The sequence below is a fragment of the Schistocerca nitens genome, unplaced genomic scaffold (assembly GCF_023898315.1).
Source record: "Schistocerca nitens isolate TAMUIC-IGC-003100 unplaced genomic scaffold, iqSchNite1.1 HiC_scaffold_219, whole genome shotgun sequence".
Classification (NCBI taxonomy): domain Eukaryota; kingdom Metazoa; phylum Arthropoda; class Insecta; order Orthoptera; family Acrididae; genus Schistocerca; species Schistocerca nitens.
This window is the reverse complement of record NW_026045760.1, coordinates 30184-57873: the sequence shown is the minus strand read 5'-3', so window position 1 is coordinate 57873 and position 27690 is coordinate 30184. Positions and strand designations below refer to the sequence as shown.

General features: G+C 49.9%; 49 non-coding genes across 49 annotated transcripts; all 49 read left to right on the top strand.

Moving 5' to 3' along the window:
• Positions 1 to 48: 48 nt before the first annotated feature.
• Positions 49 to 121, top strand: Trnaf-gaa (transfer RNA phenylalanine (anticodon GAA)). The gene has a single exon. It is a non-coding gene; the product is annotated as a tRNA-Phe (tRNA).
• Positions 122 to 652: 531 nt separating this feature from the next.
• Positions 653 to 723, top strand: Trnak-uuu (transfer RNA lysine (anticodon UUU)). The gene has a single exon. It is a non-coding gene; the product is annotated as a tRNA-Lys (tRNA).
• A 138-nt stretch (positions 724 to 861) lies between these two features.
• On the top strand, positions 862 to 943 carry Trnas-cga (transfer RNA serine (anticodon CGA)). The gene has a single exon. It is a non-coding gene; the product is annotated as a tRNA-Ser (tRNA).
• Positions 944 to 1645: 702 nt separating this feature from the next.
• On the top strand, positions 1646 to 1727 carry Trnas-uga (transfer RNA serine (anticodon UGA)). The gene has a single exon. It is a non-coding gene; the product is annotated as a tRNA-Ser (tRNA).
• A 593-nt stretch (positions 1728 to 2320) lies between these two features.
• Positions 2321 to 2393, top strand: Trnaf-gaa (transfer RNA phenylalanine (anticodon GAA)). The gene has a single exon. It is a non-coding gene; the product is annotated as a tRNA-Phe (tRNA).
• Positions 2394 to 2925: 532 nt separating this feature from the next.
• Trnak-uuu (transfer RNA lysine (anticodon UUU)) lies at positions 2926 to 2998 on the top strand. Its single transcript has one exon. It is a non-coding gene; the product is annotated as a tRNA-Lys (tRNA).
• A 138-nt stretch (positions 2999 to 3136) lies between these two features.
• Trnas-cga (transfer RNA serine (anticodon CGA)) lies at positions 3137 to 3218 on the top strand. The gene has a single exon. It is a non-coding gene; the product is annotated as a tRNA-Ser (tRNA).
• A 698-nt stretch (positions 3219 to 3916) lies between these two features.
• Trnas-uga (transfer RNA serine (anticodon UGA)) lies at positions 3917 to 3998 on the top strand. Its single transcript has one exon. It is a non-coding gene; the product is annotated as a tRNA-Ser (tRNA).
• Positions 3999 to 4589: 591 nt separating this feature from the next.
• Positions 4590 to 4662, top strand: Trnaf-gaa (transfer RNA phenylalanine (anticodon GAA)). The gene has a single exon. It is a non-coding gene; the product is annotated as a tRNA-Phe (tRNA).
• A 532-nt stretch (positions 4663 to 5194) lies between these two features.
• Trnak-uuu (transfer RNA lysine (anticodon UUU)) lies at positions 5195 to 5267 on the top strand. The gene has a single exon. It is a non-coding gene; the product is annotated as a tRNA-Lys (tRNA).
• A 138-nt stretch (positions 5268 to 5405) lies between these two features.
• Trnas-cga (transfer RNA serine (anticodon CGA)) lies at positions 5406 to 5487 on the top strand. Its single transcript has one exon. It is a non-coding gene; the product is annotated as a tRNA-Ser (tRNA).
• Positions 5488 to 6185: 698 nt separating this feature from the next.
• Positions 6186 to 6267, top strand: Trnas-uga (transfer RNA serine (anticodon UGA)). The gene has a single exon. It is a non-coding gene; the product is annotated as a tRNA-Ser (tRNA).
• Positions 6268 to 6858: 591 nt separating this feature from the next.
• Trnaf-gaa (transfer RNA phenylalanine (anticodon GAA)) lies at positions 6859 to 6931 on the top strand. Its single transcript has one exon. It is a non-coding gene; the product is annotated as a tRNA-Phe (tRNA).
• Positions 6932 to 7464: 533 nt separating this feature from the next.
• Positions 7465 to 7537, top strand: Trnak-uuu (transfer RNA lysine (anticodon UUU)). The gene has a single exon. It is a non-coding gene; the product is annotated as a tRNA-Lys (tRNA).
• A 138-nt stretch (positions 7538 to 7675) lies between these two features.
• On the top strand, positions 7676 to 7757 carry Trnas-cga (transfer RNA serine (anticodon CGA)). The gene has a single exon. It is a non-coding gene; the product is annotated as a tRNA-Ser (tRNA).
• Positions 7758 to 8455: 698 nt separating this feature from the next.
• Trnas-uga (transfer RNA serine (anticodon UGA)) lies at positions 8456 to 8537 on the top strand. Its single transcript has one exon. It is a non-coding gene; the product is annotated as a tRNA-Ser (tRNA).
• A 591-nt stretch (positions 8538 to 9128) lies between these two features.
• On the top strand, positions 9129 to 9201 carry Trnaf-gaa (transfer RNA phenylalanine (anticodon GAA)). Its single transcript has one exon. It is a non-coding gene; the product is annotated as a tRNA-Phe (tRNA).
• Positions 9202 to 9733: 532 nt separating this feature from the next.
• On the top strand, positions 9734 to 9806 carry Trnak-uuu (transfer RNA lysine (anticodon UUU)). The gene has a single exon. It is a non-coding gene; the product is annotated as a tRNA-Lys (tRNA).
• A 138-nt stretch (positions 9807 to 9944) lies between these two features.
• On the top strand, positions 9945 to 10026 carry Trnas-cga (transfer RNA serine (anticodon CGA)). The gene has a single exon. It is a non-coding gene; the product is annotated as a tRNA-Ser (tRNA).
• Positions 10027 to 10724: 698 nt separating this feature from the next.
• Trnas-uga (transfer RNA serine (anticodon UGA)) lies at positions 10725 to 10806 on the top strand. Its single transcript has one exon. It is a non-coding gene; the product is annotated as a tRNA-Ser (tRNA).
• Positions 10807 to 11397: 591 nt separating this feature from the next.
• Trnaf-gaa (transfer RNA phenylalanine (anticodon GAA)) lies at positions 11398 to 11470 on the top strand. Its single transcript has one exon. It is a non-coding gene; the product is annotated as a tRNA-Phe (tRNA).
• A 532-nt stretch (positions 11471 to 12002) lies between these two features.
• Positions 12003 to 12075, top strand: Trnak-uuu (transfer RNA lysine (anticodon UUU)). Its single transcript has one exon. It is a non-coding gene; the product is annotated as a tRNA-Lys (tRNA).
• Positions 12076 to 12213: 138 nt separating this feature from the next.
• Positions 12214 to 12295, top strand: Trnas-cga (transfer RNA serine (anticodon CGA)). Its single transcript has one exon. It is a non-coding gene; the product is annotated as a tRNA-Ser (tRNA).
• A 698-nt stretch (positions 12296 to 12993) lies between these two features.
• On the top strand, positions 12994 to 13075 carry Trnas-uga (transfer RNA serine (anticodon UGA)). Its single transcript has one exon. It is a non-coding gene; the product is annotated as a tRNA-Ser (tRNA).
• A 591-nt stretch (positions 13076 to 13666) lies between these two features.
• Trnaf-gaa (transfer RNA phenylalanine (anticodon GAA)) lies at positions 13667 to 13739 on the top strand. The gene has a single exon. It is a non-coding gene; the product is annotated as a tRNA-Phe (tRNA).
• Positions 13740 to 14271: 532 nt separating this feature from the next.
• On the top strand, positions 14272 to 14344 carry Trnak-uuu (transfer RNA lysine (anticodon UUU)). Its single transcript has one exon. It is a non-coding gene; the product is annotated as a tRNA-Lys (tRNA).
• Positions 14345 to 14482: 138 nt separating this feature from the next.
• On the top strand, positions 14483 to 14564 carry Trnas-cga (transfer RNA serine (anticodon CGA)). The gene has a single exon. It is a non-coding gene; the product is annotated as a tRNA-Ser (tRNA).
• A 698-nt stretch (positions 14565 to 15262) lies between these two features.
• Positions 15263 to 15344, top strand: Trnas-uga (transfer RNA serine (anticodon UGA)). The gene has a single exon. It is a non-coding gene; the product is annotated as a tRNA-Ser (tRNA).
• Positions 15345 to 15935: 591 nt separating this feature from the next.
• Positions 15936 to 16008, top strand: Trnaf-gaa (transfer RNA phenylalanine (anticodon GAA)). Its single transcript has one exon. It is a non-coding gene; the product is annotated as a tRNA-Phe (tRNA).
• A 532-nt stretch (positions 16009 to 16540) lies between these two features.
• On the top strand, positions 16541 to 16613 carry Trnak-uuu (transfer RNA lysine (anticodon UUU)). The gene has a single exon. It is a non-coding gene; the product is annotated as a tRNA-Lys (tRNA).
• A 138-nt stretch (positions 16614 to 16751) lies between these two features.
• Positions 16752 to 16833, top strand: Trnas-cga (transfer RNA serine (anticodon CGA)). The gene has a single exon. It is a non-coding gene; the product is annotated as a tRNA-Ser (tRNA).
• A 698-nt stretch (positions 16834 to 17531) lies between these two features.
• Positions 17532 to 17613, top strand: Trnas-uga (transfer RNA serine (anticodon UGA)). Its single transcript has one exon. It is a non-coding gene; the product is annotated as a tRNA-Ser (tRNA).
• Positions 17614 to 18204: 591 nt separating this feature from the next.
• Trnaf-gaa (transfer RNA phenylalanine (anticodon GAA)) lies at positions 18205 to 18277 on the top strand. The gene has a single exon. It is a non-coding gene; the product is annotated as a tRNA-Phe (tRNA).
• A 532-nt stretch (positions 18278 to 18809) lies between these two features.
• Positions 18810 to 18882, top strand: Trnak-uuu (transfer RNA lysine (anticodon UUU)). The gene has a single exon. It is a non-coding gene; the product is annotated as a tRNA-Lys (tRNA).
• A 138-nt stretch (positions 18883 to 19020) lies between these two features.
• Trnas-cga (transfer RNA serine (anticodon CGA)) lies at positions 19021 to 19102 on the top strand. Its single transcript has one exon. It is a non-coding gene; the product is annotated as a tRNA-Ser (tRNA).
• Positions 19103 to 19800: 698 nt separating this feature from the next.
• Positions 19801 to 19882, top strand: Trnas-uga (transfer RNA serine (anticodon UGA)). Its single transcript has one exon. It is a non-coding gene; the product is annotated as a tRNA-Ser (tRNA).
• Positions 19883 to 20473: 591 nt separating this feature from the next.
• Positions 20474 to 20546, top strand: Trnaf-gaa (transfer RNA phenylalanine (anticodon GAA)). Its single transcript has one exon. It is a non-coding gene; the product is annotated as a tRNA-Phe (tRNA).
• Positions 20547 to 21078: 532 nt separating this feature from the next.
• Trnak-uuu (transfer RNA lysine (anticodon UUU)) lies at positions 21079 to 21151 on the top strand. Its single transcript has one exon. It is a non-coding gene; the product is annotated as a tRNA-Lys (tRNA).
• A 138-nt stretch (positions 21152 to 21289) lies between these two features.
• Positions 21290 to 21371, top strand: Trnas-cga (transfer RNA serine (anticodon CGA)). Its single transcript has one exon. It is a non-coding gene; the product is annotated as a tRNA-Ser (tRNA).
• Positions 21372 to 22069: 698 nt separating this feature from the next.
• Positions 22070 to 22151, top strand: Trnas-uga (transfer RNA serine (anticodon UGA)). The gene has a single exon. It is a non-coding gene; the product is annotated as a tRNA-Ser (tRNA).
• Positions 22152 to 22742: 591 nt separating this feature from the next.
• Positions 22743 to 22815, top strand: Trnaf-gaa (transfer RNA phenylalanine (anticodon GAA)). Its single transcript has one exon. It is a non-coding gene; the product is annotated as a tRNA-Phe (tRNA).
• A 532-nt stretch (positions 22816 to 23347) lies between these two features.
• On the top strand, positions 23348 to 23420 carry Trnak-uuu (transfer RNA lysine (anticodon UUU)). Its single transcript has one exon. It is a non-coding gene; the product is annotated as a tRNA-Lys (tRNA).
• Positions 23421 to 23558: 138 nt separating this feature from the next.
• On the top strand, positions 23559 to 23640 carry Trnas-cga (transfer RNA serine (anticodon CGA)). The gene has a single exon. It is a non-coding gene; the product is annotated as a tRNA-Ser (tRNA).
• Positions 23641 to 24338: 698 nt separating this feature from the next.
• Positions 24339 to 24420, top strand: Trnas-uga (transfer RNA serine (anticodon UGA)). The gene has a single exon. It is a non-coding gene; the product is annotated as a tRNA-Ser (tRNA).
• Positions 24421 to 25011: 591 nt separating this feature from the next.
• On the top strand, positions 25012 to 25084 carry Trnaf-gaa (transfer RNA phenylalanine (anticodon GAA)). Its single transcript has one exon. It is a non-coding gene; the product is annotated as a tRNA-Phe (tRNA).
• A 532-nt stretch (positions 25085 to 25616) lies between these two features.
• Trnak-uuu (transfer RNA lysine (anticodon UUU)) lies at positions 25617 to 25689 on the top strand. The gene has a single exon. It is a non-coding gene; the product is annotated as a tRNA-Lys (tRNA).
• A 138-nt stretch (positions 25690 to 25827) lies between these two features.
• Positions 25828 to 25909, top strand: Trnas-cga (transfer RNA serine (anticodon CGA)). Its single transcript has one exon. It is a non-coding gene; the product is annotated as a tRNA-Ser (tRNA).
• Positions 25910 to 26607: 698 nt separating this feature from the next.
• Positions 26608 to 26689, top strand: Trnas-uga (transfer RNA serine (anticodon UGA)). The gene has a single exon. It is a non-coding gene; the product is annotated as a tRNA-Ser (tRNA).
• A 591-nt stretch (positions 26690 to 27280) lies between these two features.
• Positions 27281 to 27353, top strand: Trnaf-gaa (transfer RNA phenylalanine (anticodon GAA)). The gene has a single exon. It is a non-coding gene; the product is annotated as a tRNA-Phe (tRNA).
• The last annotated feature ends 337 nt before the right edge of the window (positions 27354 to 27690 follow it).

The window sequence follows — 27690 nt, the reverse complement described above, 5'->3', positions numbered from 1 at the left end:
CGAGGCAGAGGTTAACGAAGACGTACAAAACAGAGACGTTCCACGTCAGCCGAAATAGCTCAGTTGGGAGAGCGTTAGACTGAAGATCTAAAGGTCCCTGGTTCGATCCCGGGTTTCGGCATGCATTCGTTTTGAAGCTGACGCCAATGGAATTGCTCTGAGTTTGTGATAATGTAACTACCGCCGAGAACAAAAGTGACTCCCTCCTGTAGCTGTTCTGGTTGTCTAGTGCATGCCATAAGAGGAACACAGTAGGCAACTGCCTGGGAAGCAAGAAAATAAAAAAAAAAAATGTCCTACCGACTGCGTTCCCTTTTTTGTGTCAGGACGTGAAGAACGTCTCCAACGGAACTGTGAAATGAGCGAAAGCGTGGGAAACATTGCATTCAAAATGCTTGTGAATTTTCGAGTTGCCAGTGAGTGTCAACAAAACACGTAAATCCTCTGCTCCAACGCATGAGACGTAACGACTGCTGCAATTTGTTTTTGCGTCGTGTGTCAGTATTCTTTGATAGTCTGTTACGAGCTTAGCACGATAAGTTTGTAGACAGCATCCAGGCGACGTTTTATTAGTTGCAGCGATTGCACAACAGTAAAGGACATGAGCCAATGTATAGTTGTGCATCGTGGAAGGTTTGCTAACGTCCTGTGAGCCCGGGTAGCTCAGCGGTAGAGCATTAGGCTTTTAACCTAAGGGTCCAGGTTCAAATCCCTGTCTGGGCGGAAATTTTAATGCTTTGGTAGTGATTCGTCTAGTAGCGGCGGAAACACTACGGAAGAGAATGTAACTACGCCGTTTCCTGCCACCACAGTGCTTTAAACGGTGGCAGTTGCATGTGACGGGAGAGGATTGCGCTCCGCGCAGTCGTGGCCGAGTGGTTAAGGCGTCTGACTCGAAATCAGATTCCCTCTGGGAGCGTAGGTTCGAGTCCTACCGGCTGCGTGCGATTTTGCGTAAAGAAGAGCAAATATTTTCACACGCATGAACGCGGGTGCAAGCCAATGACGCCACTCTCAACAAGACGAAAATTTAAGAATACAGAGTTCCGCGACGGCCGCTGCTTCCTGTGGTTACCGGTTCACCACGCACTGACGCTGGGACTGCAGAAAGCCGTCGCAGGCCCACGAGTGCGCTCCCGTCATTTTCTCGCGCCGACGCCGAGTTTGTGAGTACACACATGTGCTTGGAAGTTTTGGACAGAGCGAACATTCATTTCTTTTTAAGAATCGTAATTCAGTCATTCGAGTGCGGCAAAAGCAATGGTGCAGCGTTTCTTTTCTTAAGATCTCGCAGCTACTTGCAAGTATGTCCACCGCTTAAGACGACAGAAAACTAGCGGTCAGCGGGTGCGTCAGTGGGAAGTCGGTGAAGTCGCCATTGGAGCCCATAAGCCAGTAATTACGAAATGTGAATCACTCGCTCATCACGCAGCTGTACGATAGCTCAGTCGGTAGAGCGTTAGGTTTTCAACCAAAGGGTGTTGGGTCCAAGCCTCTGCCTGGGGCGAAAATTAATACACTTTCGTAACGGCTAATGTGCTGGCCATGGAAACACTAGAGAAAAGAGTGAGGCCAAGCCGCTTTCTGCCATCGGATTGCTTCTCAAGGTGGCACTTTCACTTGTCGGAAGACGCTTTTGCCACCGGCAGTCGTGGCCGAGTGGTTAAGGCGTCTGACTTGAAATCAGATTCCCTCTGGGAGCGCAGGTTCGAGTCCTGCCGACTGCGAAAATTTTTCTCGCTCACAGAAGATGGACGTTCAGCTGCATCCTAGCGGTTTGCGTCACTACTAAACACGTGGGGTCGCCAGCAATGTGCAGTGTTCTTGGCTACAGGGTGAGCGCTAAAGTCGCGCCCAGAAGCCACAGCTCATCTCCTCGTCTCGCAGCCGTCCACCAGGTGTCAGTGCAAGTGTCGCCTCTCTGGGCAGTGCAGATGTGTCCATTTTAGCTTGCAGACGATGACGTGCAGCAATTTATGAGCTAGCGCAAGTCAAATGTTTTACCGTGTGTATCTGCTAGATACTGCCTCTCACACGGTGGAGAGGCTCACTCCTTCTTGTGTCTCGTTCTCTGCACACGAGTTGCACGTGGCATCGATATAGCACCGGTTTTCTAGCGTCAGCGAAGTCAATATTACATGAATCGAGTCGACGTGTTTGCTTGTTACGATGATTGAAGCAGAAGAAATGTGTGTGGTGCTTCACTGCATCTGCTGCTCGCCTTTCAGCGTCCCTGTGTCTTATCAGACGAAGACGACTGTGAAATTGGCGACGAGGCAGAGGTTAACGAAGACGTACAAAACAGAGACGTTCCACGTCAGCCGAAATAGCTCAGTTGGGAGAGCGTTAGACTGAAGATCTAAAGGTCCCTGGTTCGATCCCGGGTTTCGGCATGCATTCGTTTTGAAGCTGACGCCAATGGAATTGCTCTGAGTTTGTGATAATGTAACTACCGCCGAGAACAAAAGTGACTCCCTCCTGTAGCTGTTCTGGTTGTCTAGTGCATGCCATAAGAGGAACACAGTAGGCAACTGCCTGGGAAGCAAGAAAATAAAAAAAAAAAATGTCCTACCGACTGCGTTCCCTTTTTTGTGTCAGGACGTGAAGAACGTCTCCAACGGAACTGTGAAATGAGCGAAAGCGTGGGAAACATTGCATTCAAAATGCTTGTGAATTTTCGAGTTGCCCAGTGAGTGTCAACAAAACACGTAAATCCTCTGCTCCAACGCATGAGACGTAACGACTGCTGCAATTTGTTTTTGCGTCGTGTGTCAGTATTCTTTGATAGTCTGTTACGAGCTTAGCACGATAAGTTTGTAGACAGCATCCAGGCGACGTTTTATTAGTTGCAGCGATTGCACAACAGTAAAGGACATGAGCCAATGTATAGTTGTGCATCGTGGAAGGTTTGCTAACGTCCTGTGAGCCCGGGTAGCTCAGCCGGTAGAGCATTAGGCTTTTAACCTAAGGGTCCAGGGTTCAAATCCCTGTCTGGGCGGAAATTTTAATGCTTTGGTAGTGATTCGTCTAGTAGCGGCGGAAACACTACGGAAGAGAATGTAACTACGCCGTTTCCTGCCACCACAGTGCTTTAAACGGTGGCAGTTGCATGTGACGGGAGAGGATTGCGCTCCGCGCAGTCGTGGCCGAGTGGTTAAGGCGTCTGACTCGAAATCAGATTCCCTCTGGGAGCGTAGGTTCGAGTCCTACCGGCTGCGTGCGATTTTGCGTAAAGAAGAGCAAATATTTTCACACGCATGAACGCGGGTGCAAGCCAATGACGCCACTCTCAACAAGACGAAAATTTAAGAATACAGAGTTCCGCGACGGCCGCTGCTTCCTGTGGTTACCGGTTCACCACGCACTGACGCTGGGACTGCAGAAAGCCGTCGCAGGCCCACGAGTGCGCTCCCGTCATTTTCTCGCGCCGACGCCGAGTTTGTGAGTACACACATGTGCTTGGAAGTTTTGGACAGAGCGAACATTCATTTCTTTTTAAGAATCGTAATTCAGTCATTCGAGTGCGGCAAAAGCAATGGTGCAGCGTTTCTTTTCTTAAGATCTCGCAGCTACTTGCAAGTATGTCCACCGCTTAAGACGACAGAAAACTAGCGTCAGCGGTGCGTCAGTGGGAAGTCGGTGAAGTCGCCATTGGAGCCATAAGCCAGTAATTACGACATGTGAATCACTCGCTCATCACGCAGCTGTACGATAGCTCAGTCGGTAGAGCGTTAGGTTTTCAACCAAAGGGTGTTGGGTCCAAGCCTCTGCCTGGGCGAAAATTAATACACTTTCGTAACGGCTAATGTGCTGGCCATGGAAACACTAGAGAAAAGAGTGAGGCCAAGCCGCTTTCTGCCATCGGATTGCTTCTCAAGGTGGCACTTTCACTTGTCGGAAGACGCTTTTGCCACCGGCAGTCGTGGCCGAGTGGTTAAGGCGTCTGACTTGAAATCAGATTCCCTCTGGGAGCGCAGGTTCGAGTCCTGCCGACTGCGAAAATTTTCTCGCTCACAGAAGATGGACGTTCAGCTGCATCCTAGCGGTTGCGTCACTACTAAACACGTGGGTCGCCAGCAATGTGCAGTGTTCTTGGCTACAGGGTGCAGCGCTAAAGTCGCGCCCAGAAGCCACAGCTCATCTCCTCGTCTCGCAGCCGTCCACCAGGTGTCAGTGCAAGTGTCGCCTCTCTGGGCAGTGCAGATGTGTCCATTTTAGCTTGCAGACGATGACGTGCAGCAATTTATGAGCTAGCGCAAGTCAAATGTTTTACCGTGTGTATCTGCTAGATACTGCCTCTCACACGGTGGAGAGGCTCACTCCTTCTTGTGTCTCGTTCTCTGCACACGAGTTGCACGTGGCATCGATATAGCACCGGTTTTCTAGCGTCAGCGAAGTCAATATTACATGAATCGAGTCGACGTGTTTGCTTGTTACGATGATTGAAGCAGAAGAAATGTGTGTGGTGCTTCACTGCATCTGCTGCTCGCCTTTCAGCGTCCCTGTGTCTTATCAGACGAAGACGACTGTGAAATTGGCGACGAGGCAGAGGTTAACGAAGACGTACAAAACAGAGACGTTCCACGTCAGCCGAAATAGCTCAGTTGGGAGAGCGTTAGACTGAAGATCTAAAGGTCCCTGGTTCGATCCCGGGTTTCGGCATGCATTCGTTTTGAAGCTGACGCCAATGGAATTGCTCTGAGTTTGTGATAATGTAACTACCGCCGAGAACAAAAGTGACTCCCTCCTGTAGCTGTTCTGGTTGTCTAGTGCATGCCATAAGAGGAACACAGTAGGCAACTGCCTGGGAAGCAAGAAAATAAAAAAAAAAAATGTCCTACCGACTGCGTTCCCTTTTTTGTGTCAGGACGTGAAGAACGTCTCCAACGGAACTGTGAAATGAGCGAAAGCGTGGGAAACATTGCATTCAAAATGCTTGTGAATTTTCGAGTTGCCCAGTGAGTGTCAACAAAACACGTAAATCCTCTGCTCCAACGCATGAGACGTAACGACTGCTGCAATTTGTTTTTGCGTCGTGTGTCAGTATTCTTTGATAGTCTGTTACGAGCTTAGCACGATAAGTTTGTAGACAGCATCCAGGCGACGTTTTATTAGTTGCAGCGATTGCACAACAGTAAAGGACATGAGCCAATGTATAGTTGTGCATCGTGGAAGGTTTGCTAACGTCCTGTGAGCCCGGGTAGCTCAGCCGGTAGAGCATTAGGCTTTTAACCTAAGGGTCCAGGGTTCAAATCCCTGTCTGGGCGGAAATTTTAATGCTTTGGTAGTGATTCGTCTAGTAGCGGCGGAAACACTACGGAAGAGAATGTAACTACGCCGTTTCCTGCCACCACAGTGCTTTAAACGGTGGCAGTTGCATGTGACGGGAGAGGATTGCGCTCCGCGCAGTCGTGGCCGAGTGGTTAAGGCGTCTGACTCGAAATCAGATTCCCTCTGGGAGCGTAGGTTCGAGTCCTACCGGCTGCGTGCGATTTTGCGTAAAGAAGAGCAAATATTTTCACACGCATGAACGCGGGTGCAAGCCAATGACGCCACTCTCAACAAGACGAAAATTTAAGAATACAGAGTTCCGCGACGGCCGCTGCTTCCTGTGGTTACCGGTTCACCACGCACTGACGCTGGGACTGCAGAAAGCCGTCGCAGGCCCACGAGTGCGCTCCCGTCATTTTCTCGCGCCGACGCCGAGTTTGTGAGTACACACATGTGCTTGGAAGTTTTGGACAGAGCGAACATTCATTTCTTTTTAAGAATCGTAATTCAGTCATTCGAGTGCGGCAAAAGCAATGGTGCAGCGTTTCTTTTCTTAAGATCTCGCAGCTACTTGCAAGTATGTCCACCGCTTAAGACGACAGAAAACTAGCGTCAGCGGTGCGTCAGTGGGAAGTCGGTGAAGTCGCCATTGGAGCCATAAGCCAGTAATTACGACATGTGAATCACTCGCTCATCACGCAGCTGTACGATAGCTCAGTCGGTAGAGCGTTAGGTTTTCAACCAAAGGGTGTTGGGTCCAAGCCTCTGCCTGGGCGAAAATTAATACACTTTCGTAACGGCTAATGTGCTGGCCATGGAAACACTAGAGAAAAGAGTGAGGCCAAGCCGCTTTCTGCCATCGGATTGCTTCTCAAGGTGGCACTTTCACTTGTCGGAAGACGCTTTTGCCACCGGCAGTCGTGGCCGAGTGGTTAAGGCGTCTGACTTGAAATCAGATTCCCTCTGGGAGCGCAGGTTCGAGTCCTGCCGACTGCGAAAATTTTCTCGCTCACAGAAGATGGACGTTCAGCTGCATCCTAGCGGTTGCGTCACTACTAAACACGTGGGTCGCCAGCAATGTGCAGTGTTCTTGGCTACAGGGTGCAGCGCTAAAGTCGCGCCCAGAAGCCACAGCTCATCTCCTCGTCTCGCAGCCGTCCACCAGGTGTCAGTGCAAGTGTCGCCTCTCTGGGCAGTGCAGATGTGTCCATTTTAGCTTGCAGACGATGACGTGCAGCAATTTATGAGCTAGCGCAAGTCAAATGTTTTACCGTGTGTATCTGCTAGATACTGCCTCTCACACGGTGGAGAGGCTCACTCCTTCTTGTGTCTCGTTCTCTGCACACGAGTTGCACGTGGCATCGATATAGCACCGGTTTTCTAGCGTCAGCGAAGTCAATATTACATGAATCGAGTCGACGTGTTTGCTTGTTACGATGATTGAAGCAGAAGAAATGTGTGTGGTGCTTCACTGCATCTGCTGCTCGCCTTTCAGCGTCCCTGTGTCTTATCAGACGAAGACGACTGTGAAATTGGCGACGAGGCAGAGGTTAACGAAGACGTACAAAACAGAGACGTTCCACGTCAGCCGAAATAGCTCAGTTGGGAGAGCGTTAGACTGAAGATCTAAAGGTCCCTGGTTCGATCCCGGGTTTCGGCATGCATTCGTTTTGAAGCTGACGCCAATGGAATTGCTCTGAGTTTGTGATAATGTAACTACCGCCGAGAACAAAAGTGACTCCCTCCTGTAGCTGTTCTGGTTGTCTAGTGCATGCCATAAGAGGAACACAGTAGGCAACTGCCTGGGAAGCAAGAAAATAAAAAAAAAAAAATGTCCTACCGACTGCGTTCCCTTTTTTGTGTCAGGACGTGAAGAACGTCTCCAACGGAACTGTGAAATGAGCGAAAGCGTGGGAAACATTGCATTCAAAATGCTTGTGAATTTTCGAGTTGCCCAGTGAGTGTCAACAAAACACGTAAATCCTCTGCTCCAACGCATGAGACGTAACGACTGCTGCAATTTGTTTTTGCGTCGTGTGTCAGTATTCTTTGATAGTCTGTTACGAGCTTAGCACGATAAGTTTGTAGACAGCATCCAGGCGACGTTTTATTAGTTGCAGCGATTGCACAACAGTAAAGGACATGAGCCAATGTATAGTTGTGCATCGTGGAAGGTTTGCTAACGTCCTGTGAGCCCGGGTAGCTCAGCCGGTAGAGCATTAGGCTTTTAACCTAAGGGTCCAGGGTTCAAATCCCTGTCTGGGCGGAAATTTTAATGCTTTGGTAGTGATTCGTCTAGTAGCGGCGGAAACACTACGGAAGAGAATGTAACTACGCCGTTTCCTGCCACCACAGTGCTTTAAACGGTGGCAGTTGCATGTGACGGGAGAGGATTGCGCTCCGCGCAGTCGTGGCCGAGTGGTTAAGGCGTCTGACTCGAAATCAGATTCCCTCTGGGAGCGTAGGTTCGAGTCCTACCGGCTGCGTGCGATTTTGCGTAAAGAAGAGCAAATATTTTCACACGCATGAACGCGGGTGCAAGCCAATGACGCCACTCTCAACAAGACGAAAATTTAAGAATACAGAGTTCCGCGACGGCCGCTGCTTCCTGTGGTTACCGGTTCACCACGCACTGACGCTGGGACTGCAGAAAGCCGTCGCAGGCCCACGAGTGCGCTCCCGTCATTTTCTCGCGCCGACGCCGAGTTTGTGAGTACACACATGTGCTTGGAAGTTTTGGACAGAGCGAACATTCATTTCTTTTTAAGAATCGTAATTCAGTCATTCGAGTGCGGCAAAAGCAATGGTGCAGCGTTTCTTTTCTTAAGATCTCGCAGCTACTTGCAAGTATGTCCACCGCTTAAGACGACAGAAAACTAGCGTCAGCGGTGCGTCAGTGGGAAGTCGGTGAAGTCGCCATTGGAGCCATAAGCCAGTAATTACGACATGTGAATCACTCGCTCATCACGCAGCTGTACGATAGCTCAGTCGGTAGAGCGTTAGGTTTTCAACCAAAGGGTGTTGGGTCCAAGCCTCTGCCTGGGCGAAAATTAATACACTTTCGTAACGGCTAATGTGCTGGCCATGGAAACACTAGAGAAAAGAGTGAGGCCAAGCCGCTTTCTGCCATCGGATTGCTTCTCAAGGTGGCACTTTCACTTGTCGGAAGACGCTTTTGCCACCGGCAGTCGTGGCCGAGTGGTTAAGGCGTCTGACTTGAAATCAGATTCTCTCTGGGAGCGCAGGTTCGAGTCCTGCCGACTGCGAAAATTTTCTCGCTCACAGAAGATGGACGTTCAGCTGCATCCTAGCGGTTGCGTCACTACTAAACACGTGGGTCGCCAGCAATGTGCAGTGTTCTTGGCTACAGGGTGCAGCGCTAAAGTCGCGCCCAGAAGCCACAGCTCATCTCCTCGTCTTGCAGCCGTCCACCAGGTGTCAGTGCAAGTGTCGCCTCTCTGGGCAGTGCAGATGTGTCCATTTTAGCTTGCAGACGATGACGTGCAGCAATTTATGAGCTAGCGCAAGTCAAATGTTTTACCGTGTGTATCTGCTAGATACTGCCTCTCACACGGTGGAGAGGCTCACTCCTTCTTGTGTCTCGTTCTCTGCACACGAGTTGCACGTGGCATCGATATAGCACCGGTTTTCTAGCGTCAGCGAAGTCAATATTACATGAATCGAGTCGACGTGTTTGCTTGTTACGATGATTGAAGCAGAAGAAATGTGTGTGGTGCTTCACTGCATCTGCTGCTCGCCTTTCAGCGTCCCTGTGTCTTATCAGACGAAGACGACTGTGAAATTGGCGACGAGGCAGAGGTTAACGAAGACGTACAAAACAGAGACGTTCCACGTCAGCCGAAATAGCTCAGTTGGGAGAGCGTTAGACTGAAGATCTAAAGGTCCCTGGTTCGATCCCGGGTTTCGGCATGCATTCGTTTTGAAGCTGACGCCAATGGAATTGCTCTGAGTTTGTGATAATGTAACTACCGCCGAGAACAAAAGTGACTCCCTCCTGTAGCTGTTCTGGTTGTCTAGTGCATGCCATAAGAGGAACACAGTAGGCAACTGCCTGGGAAGCAAGAAAATAAAAAAAAAAAATGTCCTACCGACTGCGTTCCCTTTTTTGTGTCAGGACGTGAAGAACGTCTCCAACGGAACTGTGAAATGAGCGAAAGCGTGGGAAACATTGCATTCAAAATGCTTGTGAATTTTCGAGTTGCCCAGTGAGTGTCAACAAAACACGTAAATCCTCTGCTCCAACGCATGAGACGTAACGACTGCTGCAATTTGTTTTTGCGTCGTGTGTCAGTATTCTTTGATAGTCTGTTACGAGCTTAGCACGATAAGTTTGTAGACAGCATCCAGGCGACGTTTTATTAGTTGCAGCGATTGCACAACAGTAAAGGACATGAGCCAATGTATAGTTGTGCATCGTGGAAGGTTTGCTAACGTCCTGTGAGCCCGGGTAGCTCAGCCGGTAGAGCATTAGGCTTTTAACCTAAGGGTCCAGGGTTCAAATCCCTGTCTGGGCGGAAATTTTAATGCTTTGGTAGTGATTCGTCTAGTAGCGGCGGAAACACTACGGAAGAGAATGTAACTACGCCGTTTCCTGCCACCACAGTGCTTTAAACGGTGGCAGTTGCATGTGACGGGAGAGGATTGCGCTCCGCGCAGTCGTGGCCGAGTGGTTAAGGCGTCTGACTCGAAATCAGATTCCCTCTGGGAGCGTAGGTTCGAGTCCTACCGGCTGCGTGCGATTTTGCGTAAAGAAGAGCAAATATTTTCACACGCATGAACGCGGGTGCAAGCCAATGACGCCACTCTCAACAAGACGAAAATTTAAGAATACAGAGTTCCGCGACGGCCGCTGCTTCCTGTGGTTACCGGTTCACCACGCACTGACGCTGGGACTGCAGAAAGCCGTCGCAGGCCCACGAGTGCGCTCCCGTCATTTTCTCGCGCCGACGCCGAGTTTGTGAGTACACACATGTGCTTGGAAGTTTTGGACAGAGCGAACATTCATTTCTTTTTAAGAATCGTAATTCAGTCATTCGAGTGCGGCAAAAGCAATGGTGCAGCGTTTCTTTTCTTAAGATCTCGCAGCTACTTGCAAGTATGTCCACCGCTTAAGACGACAGAAAACTAGCGTCAGCGGTGCGTCAGTGGGAAGTCGGTGAAGTCGCCATTGGAGCCATAAGCCAGTAATTACGACATGTGAATCACTCGCTCATCACGCAGCTGTACGATAGCTCAGTCGGTAGAGCGTTAGGTTTTCAACCAAAGGGTGTTGGGTCCAAGCCTCTGCCTGGGCGAAAATTAATACACTTTCGTAACGGCTAATGTGCTGGCCATGGAAACACTAGAGAAAAGAGTGAGGCCAAGCCGCTTTCTGCCATCGGATTGCTTCTCAAGGTGGCACTTTCACTTGTCGGAAGACGCTTTTGCCACCGGCAGTCGTGGCCGAGTGGTTAAGGCGTCTGACTTGAAATCAGATTCCCTCTGGGAGCGCAGGTTCGAGTCCTGCCGACTGCGAAAATTTTCTCGCTCACAGAAGATGGACGTTCAGCTGCATCCTAGCGGTTGCGTCACTACTAAACACGTGGGTCGCCAGCAATGTGCAGTGTTCTTGGCTACAGGGTGCAGCGCTAAAGTCGCGCCCAGAAGCCACAGCTCATCTCCTCGTCTCGCAGCCGTCCACCAGGTGTCAGTGCAAGTGTCGCCTCTCTGGGCAGTGCAGATGTGTCCATTTTAGCTTGCAGACGATGACGTGCAGCAATTTATGAGCTAGCGCAAGTCAAATGTTTTACCGTGTGTATCTGCTAGATACTGCCTCTCACACGGTGGAGAGGCTCACTCCTTCTTGTGTCTCGTTCTCTGCACACGAGTTGCACGTGGCATCGATATAGCACCGGTTTTCTAGCGTCAGCGAAGTCAATATTACATGAATCGAGTCGACGTGTTTGCTTGTTACGATGATTGAAGCAGAAGAAATGTGTGTGGTGCTTCACTGCATCTGCTGCTCGCCTTTCAGCGTCCCTGTGTCTTATCAGACGAAGACGACTGTGAAATTGGCGACGAGGCAGAGGTTAACGAAGACGTACAAAACAGAGACGTTCCACGTCAGCCGAAATAGCTCAGTTGGGAGAGCGTTAGACTGAAGATCTAAAGGTCCCTGGTTCGATCCCGGGTTTCGGCATGCATTCGTTTTGAAGCTGACGCCAATGGAATTGCTCTGAGTTTGTGATAATGTAACTACCGCCGAGAACAAAAGTGACTCCCTCCTGTAGCTGTTCTGGTTGTCTAGTGCATGCCATAAGAGGAACACAGTAGGCAACTGCCTGGGAAGCAAGAAAATAAAAAAAAAAAATGTCCTACCGACTGCGTTCCCTTTTTTGTGTCAGGACGTGAAGAACGTCTCCAACGGAACTGTGAAATGAGCGAAAGCGTGGGAAACATTGCATTCAAAATGCTTGTGAATTTTCGAGTTGCCCAGTGAGTGTCAACAAAACACGTAAATCCTCTGCTCCAACGCATGAGACGTAACGACTGCTGCAATTTGTTTTTGCGTCGTGTGTCAGTATTCTTTGATAGTCTGTTACGAGCTTAGCACGATAAGTTTGTAGACAGCATCCAGGCGACGTTTTATTAGTTGCAGCGATTGCACAACAGTAAAGGACATGAGCCAATGTATAGTTGTGCATCGTGGAAGGTTTGCTAACGTCCTGTGAGCCCGGGTAGCTCAGCCGGTAGAGCATTAGGCTTTTAACCTAAGGGTCCAGGGTTCAAATCCCTGTCTGGGCGGAAATTTTAATGCTTTGGTAGTGATTCGTCTAGTAGCGGCGGAAACACTACGGAAGAGAATGTAACTACGCCGTTTCCTGCCACCACAGTGCTTTAAACGGTGGCAGTTGCATGTGACGGGAGAGGATTGCGCTCCGCGCAGTCGTGGCCGAGTGGTTAAGGCGTCTGACTCGAAATCAGATTCCCTCTGGGAGCGTAGGTTCGAGTCCTACCGGCTGCGTGCGATTTTGCGTAAAGAAGAGCAAATATTTTCACACGCATGAACGCGGGTGCAAGCCAATGACGCCACTCTCAACAAGACGAAAATTTAAGAATACAGAGTTCCGCGACGGCCGCTGCTTCCTGTGGTTACCGGTTCACCACGCACTGACGCTGGGACTGCAGAAAGCCGTCGCAGGCCCACGAGTGCGCTCCCGTCATTTTCTCGCGCCGACGCCGAGTTTGTGAGTACACACATGTGCTTGGAAGTTTTGGACAGAGCGAACATTCATTTCTTTTTAAGAATCGTAATTCAGTCATTCGAGTGCGGCAAAAGCAATGGTGCAGCGTTTCTTTTCTTAAGATCTCGCAGCTACTTGCAAGTATGTCCACCGCTTAAGACGACAGAAAACTAGCGTCAGCGGTGCGTCAGTGGGAAGTCGGTGAAGTCGCCATTGGAGCCATAAGCCAGTAATTACGACATGTGAATCACTCGCTCATCACGCAGCTGTACGATAGCTCAGTCGGTAGAGCGTTAGGTTTTCAACCAAAGGGTGTTGGGTCCAAGCCTCTGCCTGGGCGAAAATTAATACACTTTCGTAACGGCTAATGTGCTGGCCATGGAAACACTAGAGAAAAGAGTGAGGCCAAGCCGCTTTCTGCCATCGGATTGCTTCTCAAGGTGGCACTTTCACTTGTCGGAAGACGCTTTTGCCACCGGCAGTCGTGGCCGAGTGGTTAAGGCGTCTGACTTGAAATCAGATTCTCTCTGGGAGCGCAGGTTCGAGTCCTGCCGACTGCGAAAATTTTCTCGCTCACAGAAGATGGACGTTCAGCTGCATCCTAGCGGTTGCGTCACTACTAAACACGTGGGTCGCCAGCAATGTGCAGTGTTCTTGGCTACAGGGTGCAGCGCTAAAGTCGCGCCCAGAAGCCACAGCTCATCTCCTCGTCTTGCAGCCGTCCACCAGGTGTCAGTGCAAGTGTCGCCTCTCTGGGCAGTGCAGATGTGTCCATTTTAGCTTGCAGACGATGACGTGCAGCAATTTATGAGCTAGCGCAAGTCAAATGTTTTACCGTGTGTATCTGCTAGATACTGCCTCTCACACGGTGGAGAGGCTCACTCCTTCTTGTGTCTCGTTCTCTGCACACGAGTTGCACGTGGCATCGATATAGCACCGGTTTTCTAGCGTCAGCGAAGTCAATATTACATGAATCGAGTCGACGTGTTTGCTTGTTACGATGATTGAAGCAGAAGAAATGTGTGTGGTGCTTCACTGCATCTGCTGCTCGCCTTTCAGCGTCCCTGTGTCTTATCAGACGAAGACGACTGTGAAATTGGCGACGAGGCAGAGGTTAACGAAGACGTACAAAACAGAGACGTTCCACGTCAGCCGAAATAGCTCAGTTGGGAGAGCGTTAGACTGAAGATCTAAAGGTCCCTGGTTCGATCCCGGGTTTCGGCATGCATTCGTTTTGAAGCTGACGCCAATGGAATTGCTCTGAGTTTGTGATAATGTAACTACCGCCGAGAACAAAAGTGACTCCCTCCTGTAGCTGTTCTGGTTGTCTAGTGCATGCCATAAGAGGAACACAGTAGGCAACTGCCTGGGAAGCAAGAAAATAAAAAAAAAAAATGTCCTACCGACTGCGTTCCCTTTTTTGTGTCAGGACGTGAAGAACGTCTCCAACGGAACTGTGAAATGAGCGAAAGCGTGGGAAACATTGCATTCAAAATGCTTGTGAATTTTCGAGTTGCCCAGTGAGTGTCAACAAAACACGTAAATCCTCTGCTCCAACGCATGAGACGTAACGACTGCTGCAATTTGTTTTTGCGTCGTGTGTCAGTATTCTTTGATAGTCTGTTACGAGCTTAGCACGATAAGTTTGTAGACAGCATCCAGGCGACGTTTTATTAGTTGCAGCGATTGCACAACAGTAAAGGACATGAGCCAATGTATAGTTGTGCATCGTGGAAGGTTTGCTAACGTCCTGTGAGCCCGGGTAGCTCAGCCGGTAGAGCATTAGGCTTTTAACCTAAGGGTCCAGGGTTCAAATCCCTGTCTGGGCGGAAATTTTAATGCTTTGGTAGTGATTCGTCTAGTAGCGGCGGAAACACTACGGAAGAGAATGTAACTACGCCGTTTCCTGCCACCACAGTGCTTTAAACGGTGGCAGTTGCATGTGACGGGAGAGGATTGCGCTCCGCGCAGTCGTGGCCGAGTGGTTAAGGCGTCTGACTCGAAATCAGATTCCCTCTGGGAGCGTAGGTTCGAGTCCTACCGGCTGCGTGCGATTTTGCGTAAAGAAGAGCAAATATTTTCACACGCATGAACGCGGGTGCAAGCCAATGACGCCACTCTCAACAAGACGAAAATTTAAGAATACAGAGTTCCGCGACGGCCGCTGCTTCCTGTGGTTACCGGTTCACCACGCACTGACGCTGGGACTGCAGAAAGCCGTCGCAGGCCCACGAGTGCGCTCCCGTCATTTTCTCGCGCCGACGCCGAGTTTGTGAGTACACACATGTGCTTGGAAGTTTTGGACAGAGCGAACATTCATTTCTTTTTAAGAATCGTAATTCAGTCATTCGAGTGCGGCAAAAGCAATGGTGCAGCGTTTCTTTTCTTAAGATCTCGCAGCTACTTGCAAGTATGTCCACCGCTTAAGACGACAGAAAACTAGCGTCAGCGGTGCGTCAGTGGGAAGTCGGTGAAGTCGCCATTGGAGCCATAAGCCAGTAATTACGACATGTGAATCACTCGCTCATCACGCAGCTGTACGATAGCTCAGTCGGTAGAGCGTTAGGTTTTCAACCAAAGGGTGTTGGGTCCAAGCCTCTGCCTGGGCGAAAATTAATACACTTTCGTAACGGCTAATGTGCTGGCCATGGAAACACTAGAGAAAAGAGTGAGGCCAAGCCGCTTTCTGCCATCGGATTGCTTCTCAAGGTGGCACTTTCACTTGTCGGAAGACGCTTTTGCCACCGGCAGTCGTGGCCGAGTGGTTAAGGCGTCTGACTTGAAATCAGATTCCCTCTGGGAGCGCAGGTTCGAGTCCTGCCGACTGCGAAAATTTTCTCGCTCACAGAAGATGGACGTTCAGCTGCATCCTAGCGGTTGCGTCACTACTAAACACGTGGGTCGCCAGCAATGTGCAGTGTTCTTGGCTACAGGGTGCAGCGCTAAAGTCGCGCCCAGAAGCCACAGCTCATCTCCTCGTCTCGCAGCCGTCCACCAGGTGTCAGTGCAAGTGTCGCCTCTCTGGGCAGTGCAGATGTGTCCATTTTAGCTTGCAGACGATGACGTGCAGCAATTTATGAGCTAGCGCAAGTCAAATGTTTTACCGTGTGTATCTGCTAGATACTGCCTCTCACACGGTGGAGAGGCTCACTCCTTCTTGTGTCTCGTTCTCTGCACACGAGTTGCACGTGGCATCGATATAGCACCGGTTTTCTAGCGTCAGCGAAGTCAATATTACATGAATCGAGTCGACGTGTTTGCTTGTTACGATGATTGAAGCAGAAGAAATGTGTGTGGTGCTTCACTGCATCTGCTGCTCGCCTTTCAGCGTCCCTGTGTCTTATCAGACGAAGACGACTGTGAAATTGGCGACGAGGCAGAGGTTAACGAAGACGTACAAAACAGAGACGTTCCACGTCAGCCGAAATAGCTCAGTTGGGAGAGCGTTAGACTGAAGATCTAAAGGTCCCTGGTTCGATCCCGGGTTTCGGCATGCATTCGTTTTGAAGCTGACGCCAATGGAATTGCTCTGAGTTTGTGATAATGTAACTACCGCCGAGAACAAAAGTGACTCCCTCCTGTAGCTGTTCTGGTTGTCTAGTGCATGCCATAAGAGGAACACAGTAGGCAACTGCCTGGGAAGCAAGAAAATAAAAAAAAAAAATGTCCTACCGACTGCGTTCCCTTTTTTGTGTCAGGACGTGAAGAACGTCTCCAACGGAACTGTGAAATGAGCGAAAGCGTGGGAAACATTGCATTCAAAATGCTTGTGAATTTTCGAGTTGCCCAGTGAGTGTCAACAAAACACGTAAATCCTCTGCTCCAACGCATGAGACGTAACGACTGCTGCAATTTGTTTTTGCGTCGTGTGTCAGTATTCTTTGATAGTCTGTTACGAGCTTAGCACGATAAGTTTGTAGACAGCATCCAGGCGACGTTTTATTAGTTGCAGCGATTGCACAACAGTAAAGGACATGAGCCAATGTATAGTTGTGCATCGTGGAAGGTTTGCTAACGTCCTGTGAGCCCGGGTAGCTCAGCCGGTAGAGCATTAGGCTTTTAACCTAAGGGTCCAGGGTTCAAATCCCTGTCTGGGCGGAAATTTTAATGCTTTGGTAGTGATTCGTCTAGTAGCGGCGGAAACACTACGGAAGAGAATGTAACTACGCCGTTTCCTGCCACCACAGTGCTTTAAACGGTGGCAGTTGCATGTGACGGGAGAGGATTGCGCTCCGCGCAGTCGTGGCCGAGTGGTTAAGGCGTCTGACTCGAAATCAGATTCCCTCTGGGAGCGTAGGTTCGAGTCCTACCGGCTGCGTGCGATTTTGCGTAAAGAAGAGCAAATATTTTCACACGCATGAACGCGGGTGCAAGCCAATGACGCCACTCTCAACAAGACGAAAATTTAAGAATACAGAGTTCCGCGACGGCCGCTGCTTCCTGTGGTTACCGGTTCACCACGCACTGACGCTGGGACTGCAGAAAGCCGTCGCAGGCCCACGAGTGCGCTCCCGTCATTTTCTCGCGCCGACGCCGAGTTTGTGAGTACACACATGTGCTTGGAAGTTTTGGACAGAGCGAACATTCATTTCTTTTTAAGAATCGTAATTCAGTCATTCGAGTGCGGCAAAAGCAATGGTGCAGCGTTTCTTTTCTTAAGATCTCGCAGCTACTTGCAAGTATGTCCACCGCTTAAGACGACAGAAAACTAGCGTCAGCGGTGCGTCAGTGGGAAGTCGGTGAAGTCGCCATTGGAGCCATAAGCCAGTAATTACGACATGTGAATCACTCGCTCATCACGCAGCTGTACGATAGCTCAGTCGGTAGAGCGTTAGGTTTTCAACCAAAGGGTGTTGGGTCCAAGCCTCTGCCTGGGCGAAAATTAATACACTTTCGTAACGGCTAATGTGCTGGCCATGGAAACACTAGAGAAAAGAGTGAGGCCAAGCCGCTTTCTGCCATCGGATTGCTTCTCAAGGTGGCACTTTCACTTGTCGGAAGACGCTTTTGCCACCGGCAGTCGTGGCCGAGTGGTTAAGGCGTCTGACTTGAAATCAGATTCTCTCTGGGAGCGCAGGTTCGAGTCCTGCCGACTGCGAAAATTTTCTCGCTCACAGAAGATGGACGTTCAGCTGCATCCTAGCGGTTGCGTCACTACTAAACACGTGGGTCGCCAGCAATGTGCAGTGTTCTTGGCTACAGGGTGCAGCGCTAAAGTCGCGCCCAGAAGCCACAGCTCATCTCCTCGTCTTGCAGCCGTCCACCAGGTGTCAGTGCAAGTGTCGCCTCTCTGGGCAGTGCAGATGTGTCCATTTTAGCTTGCAGACGATGACGTGCAGCAATTTATGAGCTAGCGCAAGTCAAATGTTTTACCGTGTGTATCTGCTAGATACTGCCTCTCACACGGTGGAGAGGCTCACTCCTTCTTGTGTCTCGTTCTCTGCACACGAGTTGCACGTGGCATCGATATAGCACCGGTTTTCTAGCGTCAGCGAAGTCAATATTACATGAATCGAGTCGACGTGTTTGCTTGTTACGATGATTGAAGCAGAAGAAATGTGTGTGGTGCTTCACTGCATCTGCTGCTCGCCTTTCAGCGTCCCTGTGTCTTATCAGACGAAGACGACTGTGAAATTGGCGACGAGGCAGAGGTTAACGAAGACGTACAAAACAGAGACGTTCCACGTCAGCCGAAATAGCTCAGTTGGGAGAGCGTTAGACTGAAGATCTAAAGGTCCCTGGTTCGATCCCGGGTTTCGGCATGCATTCGTTTTGAAGCTGACGCCAATGGAATTGCTCTGAGTTTGTGATAATGTAACTACCGCCGAGAACAAAAGTGACTCCCTCCTGTAGCTGTTCTGGTTGTCTAGTGCATGCCATAAGAGGAACACAGTAGGCAACTGCCTGGGAAGCAAGAAAATAAAAAAAAAAAATGTCCTACCGACTGCGTTCCCTTTTTTGTGTCAGGACGTGAAGAACGTCTCCAACGGAACTGTGAAATGAGCGAAAGCGTGGGAAACATTGCATTCAAAATGCTTGTGAATTTTCGAGTTGCCCAGTGAGTGTCAACAAAACACGTAAATCCTCTGCTCCAACGCATGAGACGTAACGACTGCTGCAATTTGTTTTTGCGTCGTGTGTCAGTATTCTTTGATAGTCTGTTACGAGCTTAGCACGATAAGTTTGTAGACAGCATCCAGGCGACGTTTTATTAGTTGCAGCGATTGCACAACAGTAAAGGACATGAGCCAATGTATAGTTGTGCATCGTGGAAGGTTTGCTAACGTCCTGTGAGCCCGGGTAGCTCAGCCGGTAGAGCATTAGGCTTTTAACCTAAGGGTCCAGGGTTCAAATCCCTGTCTGGGCGGAAATTTTAATGCTTTGGTAGTGATTCGTCTAGTAGCGGCGGAAACACTACGGAAGAGAATGTAACTACGCCGTTTCCTGCCACCACAGTGCTTTAAACGGTGGCAGTTGCATGTGACGGGAGAGGATTGCGCTCCGCGCAGTCGTGGCCGAGTGGTTAAGGCGTCTGACTCGAAATCAGATTCCCTCTGGGAGCGTAGGTTCGAGTCCTACCGGCTGCGTGCGATTTTGCGTAAAGAAGAGCAAATATTTTCACACGCATGAACGCGGGTGCAAGCCAATGACGCCACTCTCAACAAGACGAAAATTTAAGAATACAGAGTTCCGCGACGGCCGCTGCTTCCTGTGGTTACCGGTTCACCACGCACTGACGCTGGGACTGCAGAAAGCCGTCGCAGGCCCACGAGTGCGCTCCCGTCATTTTCTCGCGCCGACGCCGAGTTTGTGAGTACACACATGTGCTTGGAAGTTTTGGACAGAGCGAACATTCATTTCTTTTTAAGAATCGTAATTCAGTCATTCGAGTGCGGCAAAAGCAATGGTGCAGCGTTTCTTTTCTTAAGATCTCGCAGCTACTTGCAAGTATGTCCACCGCTTAAGACGACAGAAAACTAGCGTCAGCGGTGCGTCAGTGGGAAGTCGGTGAAGTCGCCATTGGAGCCATAAGCCAGTAATTACGACATGTGAATCACTCGCTCATCACGCAGCTGTACGATAGCTCAGTCGGTAGAGCGTTAGGTTTTCAACCAAAGGGTGTTGGGTCCAAGCCTCTGCCTGGGCGAAAATTAATACACTTTCGTAACGGCTAATGTGCTGGCCATGGAAACACTAGAGAAAAGAGTGAGGCCAAGCCGCTTTCTGCCATCGGATTGCTTCTCAAGGTGGCACTTTCACTTGTCGGAAGACGCTTTTGCCACCGGCAGTCGTGGCCGAGTGGTTAAGGCGTCTGACTTGAAATCAGATTCCCTCTGGGAGCGCAGGTTCGAGTCCTGCCGACTGCGAAAATTTTCTCGCTCACAGAAGATGGACGTTCAGCTGCATCCTAGCGGTTGCGTCACTACTAAACACGTGGGTCGCCAGCAATGTGCAGTGTTCTTGGCTACAGGGTGCAGCGCTAAAGTCGCGCCCAGAAGCCACAGCTCATCTCCTCGTCTCGCAGCCGTCCACCAGGTGTCAGTGCAAGTGTCGCCTCTCTGGGCAGTGCAGATGTGTCCATTTTAGCTTGCAGACGATGACGTGCAGCAATTTATGAGCTAGCGCAAGTCAAATGTTTTACCGTGTGTATCTGCTAGATACTGCCTCTCACACGGTGGAGAGGCTCACTCCTTCTTGTGTCTCGTTCTCTGCACACGAGTTGCACGTGGCATCGATATAGCACCGGTTTTCTAGCGTCAGCGAAGTCAATATTACATGAATCGAGTCGACGTGTTTGCTTGTTACGATGATTGAAGCAGAAGAAATGTGTGTGGTGCTTCACTGCATCTGCTGCTCGCCTTTCAGCGTCCCTGTGTCTTATCAGACGAAGACGACTGTGAAATTGGCGACGAGGCAGAGGTTAACGAAGACGTACAAAACAGAGACGTTCCACGTCAGCCGAAATAGCTCAGTTGGGAGAGCGTTAGACTGAAGATCTAAAGGTCCCTGGTTCGATCCCGGGTTTCGGCATGCATTCGTTTTGAAGCTGACGCCAATGGAATTGCTCTGAGTTTGTGATAATGTAACTACCGCCGAGAACAAAAGTGACTCCCTCCTGTAGCTGTTCTGGTTGTCTAGTGCATGCCATAAGAGGAACACAGTAGGCAACTGCCTGGGAAGCAAGAAAATAAAAAAAAAAAATGTCCTACCGACTGCGTTCCCTTTTTTGTGTCAGGACGTGAAGAACGTCTCCAACGGAACTGTGAAATGAGCGAAAGCGTGGGAAACATTGCATTCAAAATGCTTGTGAATTTTCGAGTTGCCCAGTGAGTGTCAACAAAACACGTAAATCCTCTGCTCCAACGCATGAGACGTAACGACTGCTGCAATTTGTTTTTGCGTCGTGTGTCAGTATTCTTTGATAGTCTGTTACGAGCTTAGCACGATAAGTTTGTAGACAGCATCCAGGCGACGTTTTATTAGTTGCAGCGATTGCACAACAGTAAAGGACATGAGCCAATGTATAGTTGTGCATCGTGGAAGGTTTGCTAACGTCCTGTGAGCCCGGGTAGCTCAGCCGGTAGAGCATTAGGCTTTTAACCTAAGGGTCCAGGGTTCAAATCCCTGTCTGGGCGGAAATTTTAATGCTTTGGTAGTGATTCGTCTAGTAGCGGCGGAAACACTACGGAAGAGAATGTAACTACGCCGTTTCCTGCCACCACAGTGCTTTAAACGGTGGCAGTTGCATGTGACGGGAGAGGATTGCGCTCCGCGCAGTCGTGGCCGAGTGGTTAAGGCGTCTGACTCGAAATCAGATTCCCTCTGGGAGCGTAGGTTCGAGTCCTACCGGCTGCGTGCGATTTTGCGTAAAGAAGAGCAAATATTTTCACACGCATGAACGCGGGTGCAAGCCAATGACGCCACTCTCAACAAGACGAAAATTTAAGAATACAGAGTTCCGCGACGGCCGCTGCTTCCTGTGGTTACCGGTTCACCACGCACTGACGCTGGGACTGCAGAAAGCCGTCGCAGGCCCACGAGTGCGCTCCCGTCATTTTCTCGCGCCGACGCCGAGTTTGTGAGTACACACATGTGCTTGGAAGTTTTGGACAGAGCGAACATTCATTTCTTTTTAAGAATCGTAATTCAGTCATTCGAGTGCGGCAAAAGCAATGGTGCAGCGTTTCTTTTCTTAAGATCTCGCAGCTACTTGCAAGTATGTCCACCGCTTAAGACGACAGAAAACTAGCGTCAGCGGTGCGTCAGTGGGAAGTCGGTGAAGTCGCCATTGGAGCCATAAGCCAGTAATTACGACATGTGAATCACTCGCTCATCACGCAGCTGTACGATAGCTCAGTCGGTAGAGCGTTAGGTTTTCAACCAAAGGGTGTTGGGTCCAAGCCTCTGCCTGGGCGAAAATTAATACACTTTCGTAACGGCTAATGTGCTGGCCATGGAAACACTAGAGAAAAGAGTGAGGCCAAGCCGCTTTCTGCCATCGGATTGCTTCTCAAGGTGGCACTTTCACTTGTCGGAAGACGCTTTTGCCACCGGCAGTCGTGGCCGAGTGGTTAAGGCGTCTGACTTGAAATCAGATTCCCTCTGGGAGCGCAGGTTCGAGTCCTGCCGACTGCGAAAATTTTCTCGCTCACAGAAGATGGACGTTCAGCTGCATCCTAGCGGTTGCGTCACTACTAAACACGTGGGTCGCCAGCAATGTGCAGTGTTCTTGGCTACAGGGTGCAGCGCTAAAGTCGCGCCCAGAAGCCACAGCTCATCTCCTCGTCTCGCAGCCGTCCACCAGGTGTCAGTGCAAGTGTCGCCTCTCTGGGCAGTGCAGATGTGTCCATTTTAGCTTGCAGACGATGACGTGCAGCAATTTATGAGCTAGCGCAAGTCAAATGTTTTACCGTGTGTATCTGCTAGATACTGCCTCTCACACGGTGGAGAGGCTGACTCCTTCTTGTGTCTCGTTCTCTGCACACGAGTTGCACGTGGCATCGATATAGCACCGGTTTTCTAGCGTCAGCGAAGTCAATATTACATGAATCGAGTCGACGTGTTTGCTTGTTACGATGATTGAAGCAGAAGAAATGTGTGTGGTGCTTCACTGCATCTGCTGCTCGCCTTTCAGCGTCCCTGTGTCTTATCAGACGAAGACGACTGTGAAATTGGCGACGAGGCAGAGGTTAACGAAGACGTACAAAACAGAGACGTTCCACGTCAGCCGAAATAGCTCAGTTGGGAGAGCGTTAGACTGAAGATCTAAAGGTCCCTGGTTCGATCCCGGGTTTCGGCATGCATTCGTTTTGAAGCTGACGCCAATGGAATTGCTCTGAGTTTGTGATAATGTAACTACCGCCGAGAACAAAAGTGACTCCCTCCTGTAGCTGTTCTGGTTGTCTAGTGCATGCCATAAGAGGAACACAGTAGGCAACTGCCTGGGAAGCAAGAAAATAAAAAAAAAAAATGTCCTACCGACTGCGTTCCCTTTTTTGTGTCAGGACGTGAAGAACGTCTCCAACGGAACTGTGAAATGAGCGAAAGCGTGGGAAACATTGCATTCAAAATGCTTGTGAATTTTCGAGTTGCCCAGTGAGTGTCAACAAAACACGTAAATCCTCTGCTCCAACGCATGAGACGTAACGACTGCTGCAATTTGTTTTTGCGTCGTGTGTCAGTATTCTTTGATAGTCTGTTACGAGCTTAGCACGATAAGTTTGTAGACAGCATCCAGGCGACGTTTTATTAGTTGCAGCGATTGCACAACAGTAAAGGACATGAGCCAATGTATAGTTGTGCATCGTGGAAGGTTTGCTAACGTCCTGTGAGCCCGGGTAGCTCAGCCGGTAGAGCATTAGGCTTTTAACCTAAGGGTCCAGGGTTCAAATCCCTGTCTGGGCGGAAATTTTAATGCTTTGGTAGTGATTCGTCTAGTAGCGGCGGAAACACTACGGAAGAGAATGTAACTACGCCGTTTCCTGCCACCACAGTGCTTTAAACGGTGGCAGTTGCATGTGACGGGAGAGGATTGCGCTCCGCGCAGTCGTGGCCGAGTGGTTAAGGCGTCTGACTCGAAATCAGATTCCCTCTGGGAGCGTAGGTTCGAGTCCTACCGGCTGCGTGCGATTTTGCGTAAAGAAGAGCAAATATTTTCACACGCATGAACGCGGGTGCAAGCCAATGACGCCACTCTCAACAAGACGAAAATTTAAGAATACAGAGTTCCGCGACGGCCGCTGCTTCCTGTGGTTACCGGTTCACCACGCACTGACGCTGGGACTGCAGAAAGCCGTCGCAGGCCCACGAGTGCGCTCCCGTCATTTTCTCGCGCCGACGCCGAGTTTGTGAGTACACACATGTGCTTGGAAGTTTTGGACAGAGCGAACATTCATTTCTTTTTAAGAATCGTAATTCAGTCATTCGAGTGCGGCAAAAGCAATGGTGCAGCGTTTCTTTTCTTAAGATCTCGCAGCTACTTGCAAGTATGTCCACCGCTTAAGACGACAGAAAACTAGCGTCAGCGGTGCGTCAGTGGGAAGTCGGTGAAGTCGCCATTGGAGCCATAAGCCAGTAATTACGACATGTGAATCACTCGCTCATCACGCAGCTGTACGATAGCTCAGTCGGTAGAGCGTTAGGTTTTCAACCAAAGGGTGTTGGGTCCAAGCCTCTGCCTGGGCGAAAATTAATACACTTTCGTAACGGCTAATGTGCTGGCCATGGAAACACTAGAGAAAAGAGTGAGGCCAAGCCGCTTTCTGCCATCGGATTGCTCCTCAAGGTGGCACTTTCACTTGTCGGAAGACGCTTTTGCCACCGGCAGTCGTGGCCGAGTGGTTAAGGCGTCTGACTTGAAATCAGATTCCCTCTGGGAGCGCAGGTTCGAGTCCTGCCGACTGCGAAAATTTTCTCGCTCACAGAAGATGGACGTTCAGCTGCATCCTAGCGGTTGCGTCACTACTAAACACGTGGGTCGCCAGCAATGTGCAGTGTTCTTGGCTACAGGGTGCAGCGCTAAAGTCGCGCCCAGAAGCCACAGCTCATCTCCTCGTCTCGCAGCCGTCCACCAGGTGTCAGTGCAAGTGTCGCCTCTCTGGGCAGTGCAGATGTGTCCATTTTAGCTTGCAGACGATGACGTGCAGCAATTTATGAGCTAGCGCAAGTCAAATGTTTTACCGTGTGTATCTGCTAGATACTGCCTCTCACACGGTGGAGAGGCTGACTCCTTCTTGTGTCTCGTTCTCTGCACACGAGTTGCACGTGGCATCGATATAGCACCGGTTTTCTAGCGTCAGCGAAGTCAATATTACATGAATCGAGTCGACGTGTTTGCTTGTTACGATGATTGAAGCAGAAGAAATGTGTGTGGTGCTTCACTGCATCTGCTGCTCGCCTTTCAGCGTCCCTGTGTCTTATCAGACGAAGACGACTGTGAAATTGGCGACGAGGCAGAGGTTAACGAAGACGTACAAAACAGAGACGTTCCACGTCAGCCGAAATAGCTCAGTTGGGAGAGCGTTAGACTGAAGATCTAAAGGTCCCTGGTTCGATCCCGGGTTTCGGCATGCATTCGTTTTGAAGCTGACGCCAATGGAATTGCTCTGAGTTTGTGATAATGTAACTACCGCCGAGAACAAAAGTGACTCCCTCCTGTAGCTGTTCTGGTTGTCTAGTGCATGCCATAAGAGGAACACAGTAGGCAACTGCCTGGGAAGCAAGAAAATAAAAAAAAAAAATGTCCTACCGACTGCGTTCCCTTTTTTGTGTCAGGACGTGAAGAACGTCTCCAACGGAACTGTGAAATGAGCGAAAGCGTGGGAAACATTGCATTCAAAATGCTTGTGAATTTTCGAGTTGCCCAGTGAGTGTCAACAAAACACGTAAATCCTCTGCTCCAACGCATGAGACGTAACGACTGCTGCAATTTGTTTTTGCGTCGTGTGTCAGTATTCTTTGATAGTCTGTTACGAGCTTAGCACGATAAGTTTGTAGACAGCATCCAGGCGACGTTTTATTAGTTGCAGCGATTGCACAACAGTAAAGGACATGAGCCAATGTATAGTTGTGCATCGTGGAAGGTTTGCTAACGTCCTGTGAGCCCGGGTAGCTCAGCCGGTAGAGCATTAGGCTTTTAACCTAAGGGTCCAGGGTTCAAATCCCTGTCTGGGCGGAAATTTTAATGCTTTGGTAGTGATTCGTCTAGTAGCGGCGGAAACACTACGGAAGAGAATGTAACTACGCCGTTTCCTGCCACCACAGTGCTTTAAACGGTGGCAGTTGCATGTGACGGGAGAGGATTGCGCTCCGCGCAGTCGTGGCCGAGTGGTTAAGGCGTCTGACTCGAAATCAGATTCCCTCTGGGAGCGTAGGTTCGAGTCCTACCGGCTGCGTGCGATTTTGCGTAAAGAAGAGCAAATATTTTCACACGCATGAACGCGGGTGCAAGCCAATGACGCCACTCTCAACAAGACGAAAATTTAAGAATACAGAGTTCCGCGACGGCCGCTGCTTCCTGTGGTTACCGGTTCACCACGCACTGACGCTGGGACTGCAGAAAGCCGTCGCAGGCCCACGAGTGCGCTCCCGTCATTTTCTCGCGCCGACGCCGAGTTTGTGAGTACACACATGTGCTTGGAAGTTTTGGACAGAGCGAACATTCATTTCTTTTTAAGAATCGTAATTCAGTCATTCGAGTGCGGCAAAAGCAATGGTGCAGCGTTTCTTTTCTTAAGATCTCGCAGCTACTTGCAAGTATGTCCACCGCTTAAGACGACAGAAAACTAGCGTCAGCGGTGCGTCAGTGGGAAGTCGGTGAAGTCGCCATTGGAGCCATAAGCCAGTAATTACGACATGTGAATCACTCGCTCATCACGCAGCTGTACGATAGCTCAGTCGGTAGAGCGTTAGGTTTTCAACCAAAGGGTGTTGGGTCCAAGCCTCTGCCTGGGCGAAAATTAATACACTTTCGTAACGGCTAATGTGCTGGCCATGGAAACACTAGAGAAAAGAGTGAGGCCAAGCCGCTTTCTGCCATCGGATTGCTTCTCAAGGTGGCACTTTCACTTGTCGGAAGACGCTTTTGCCACCGGCAGTCGTGGCCGAGTGGTTAAGGCGTCTGACTTGAAATCAGATTCCCTCTGGGAGCGCAGGTTCGAGTCCTGCCGACTGCGAAAATTTTCTCGCTCACAGAAGATGGACGTTCAGCTGCATCCTAGCGGTTGCGTCACTACTAAACACGTGGGTCGCCAGCAATGTGCAGTGTTCTTGGCTACAGGGTGCAGCGCTAAAGTCGCGCCCAGAAGCCACAGCTCATCTCCTCGTCTCGCAGCCGTCCACCAGGTGTCAGTGCAAGTGTCGCCTCTCTGGGCAGTGCAGATGTGTCCATTTTAGCTTGCAGACGATGACGTGCAGCAATTTATGAGCTAGCGCAAGTCAAATGTTTTACCGTGTGTATCTGCTAGATACTGCCTCTCACACGGTGGAGAGGCTCACTCCTTCTTGTGTCTCGTTCTCTGCACACGAGTTGCACGTGGCATCGATATAGCACCGGTTTTCTAGCGTCAGCGAAGTCAATATTACATGAATCGAGTCGACGTGTTTGCTTGTTACGATGATTGAAGCAGAAGAAATGTGTGTGGTGCTTCACTGCATCTGCTGCTCGCCTTTCAGCGTCCCTGTGTCTTATCAGACGAAGACGACTGTGAAATTGGCGACGAGGCAGAGGTTAACGAAGACGTACAAAACAGAGACGTTCCACGTCAGCCGAAATAGCTCAGTTGGGAGAGCGTTAGACTGAAGATCTAAAGGTCCCTGGTTCGATCCCGGGTTTCGGCATGCATTCGTTTTGAAGCTGACGCCAATGGAATTGCTCTGAGTTTGTGATAATGTAACTACCGCCGAGAACAAAAGTGACTCCCTCCTGTAGCTGTTCTGGTTGTCTAGTGCATGCCATAAGAGGAACACAGTAGGCAACTGCCTGGGAAGCAAGAAAATAAAAAAAAAAAATGTCCTACCGACTGCGTTCCCTTTTTTGTGTCAGGACGTGAAGAACGTCTCCAACGGAACTGTGAAATGAGCGAAAGCGTGGGAAACATTGCATTCAAAATGCTTGTGAATTTTCGAGTTGCCCAGTGAGTGTCAACAAAACACGTAAATCCTCTGCTCCAACGCA